The following is a 2236-nucleotide window of genomic DNA, read 5'->3' on the forward strand; positions in this document are numbered from 1 at the left end:
CAATCATGTGAGAGCTCTGTGAGGAAGGAGGGCCTGCCACTAGTCTGGGCACCTTCCACCCCGCTTTTTGTCATGGGGGCGTAAACCCCGGACCCAGAATTAACACCGGATGGCAATGCGCCTAACAACGTCTTTGTTGCCGTTAGCTTGACGCGGTGATGTTACCTAAACTAGAGTCTGATCAAAACAAAGCTAGCGTTACATAAAACAAAACGTTTATGCAATATGGCATCTCCGCCACCACCGCCTGACACACCGGTCAAAACGGTGAAAGAGGATTCTGATACTTGGGTCAAATTGTCAAGTTAACGTGAAAGTTGACGAGCTAGAAACGCTGCCATCCGGTCTAGGGCGGGCTCTAGGCGGGAACCAGTAGGGTGACAAAATCAATTGTGGGCGGGAGCCAGGCTCTTTCTCGCCGAGAAGAGCCTGGTGACGCGAGGTTACCTGCCACTGAGAAGAGCCTGGTGACGCGAGGTTACCTGCCACTGCTGCCTTTCTTCTCACCAGGATCATCCCACTGAGGCGCAGTAACACTGGTCTTTGAATGGAAACCTGGGCCACTGATGCACTGTCCTTCAGTGTTTTTCTGTTTTCACCACTTGGGTAGCTTCACCTGACTGACCCCCCTCTCACAACAAGGCTACTTTGAAAAGATAACTCTCGTTCTGAGCAGCACTTGTTTACCAGTTAGGCTACCTGTGTTCAGTAGCTGAGTTGAGAAATGTGAAAATATGTCACTCTGTGTGTGACTGTGTCTCTCCTCATTCTGACCTGGTTGTCTTCAGGTGAACAACAGCCTGCAACAGCAGAGACAAAGACCAGATCAACATCTGCAGCCTCTCTCAGAGCTGCACTGCAAACTCTTCAGGTAAAACCAAGCCCCCCCCCCCCCCACACACACACACACACACACACACACACACACACACACACTCTCTCTGGTTATCTGAACAGCATTTACAGGGTTCCTTCCTACGCAGGTCTGGAAAAGTATTCAAATTGATTTGATCATTTACAGGTGTAGTTTGGGGATTTGAAAAGAAAAATGTGGAAAAGTAGCCTATGGAAACTGTTGTGGTTCATAGTCTGATACACATAATTCTAGCTTTTATAATAATAATAATAATAATACATTTGATTTATATAGAAAATCATTTAATAGATACAGAACATAAAAAATAACATAACAATAGTAATAACAATAAAACAGAGTATGTGATTTAAAATTGGATGAGTTATAATGATGGAGGGGAGGATGATTAGCAGGTGAAAGCGAGTTTGAAGAGGTGGGTCTTGAGGGCCTGTTTGAAGGATGGTAGAGTGGTTGCCTGGCGGATATGGATGGGGAGGGCGTTCCAGAGGGAGGGTGCAGCAACTGAAAAGGCCCTGTTGCCCCCTGCAGGTCTGGAGCTTGGTCCTCTGGGTTATCAAGCTGTTAGTGTCAGCAGACCTGAGCGACGGGTAGGGGTGTGGCGGAGGAGGAGGTCGGAGAGGTAGGGAGGGGCCAGGTTGTTGAGGGCTTTGTAGGTGGTGAGTAGTATTTTGAAGTCTATCCGGTGTTTGACTGGGAGCCAGTGGGGGTTGTGAAGGACAGGGGTGATGTCAGCATGCATTATATCAAATACCAACCAAAATAAATCCAGTCAGGAACATGGAAAAATATGGATTTTAAATTGGAAACAACCCTGCCAATCATCTCACTATTCTGATATTTGTCACTGTGAAGAACAATCTTCTTCTCTACAGTGATATGACCTAGTTACTTATAAGGGGCTAGATGTCTATCTGCGTAAATCATATTGAATACCAGACAAAATCTTCAAAACAAATCAAGGTCTGGAAACTGTATGGAATATTTTAATAAAAAATGTAGGAACCCTGCATTTAATATCTGTCAGTTTCTGATGTGTTCTGTTGTGTTTCTTCACTCTGAAATGGAAGAGTCTCAGCTAGAGCTGAAGCTTAGGCACGATGTCATCCATCACGTAGGAACAGAGGAACCAGACGTAAAAGTGACAAGCAGTGCTGATCAAAACTTGATATATTCTAATAGGAATTACTTTTTTCACTTCATATTTTAGCATTTAGATAATCAGAAATCAGTGAATGTTTTTAATATCTCTCAACATAAAGGGACATTCAGCACAAATAAATCTTCCAAAAGGCCAAAAGTCACATTTCAGACTTGAAGAAAAGCAGCTGTGTTGTTAGATTCACTTCCATTCTTTTGACA

Source organism: Poromitra crassiceps (assembly GCF_964638095.1).
Source record: "Poromitra crassiceps genome assembly, chromosome: 3".
Lineage (NCBI taxonomy): Eukaryota > Metazoa > Chordata > Actinopteri > Beryciformes > Melamphaidae > Poromitra > Poromitra crassiceps.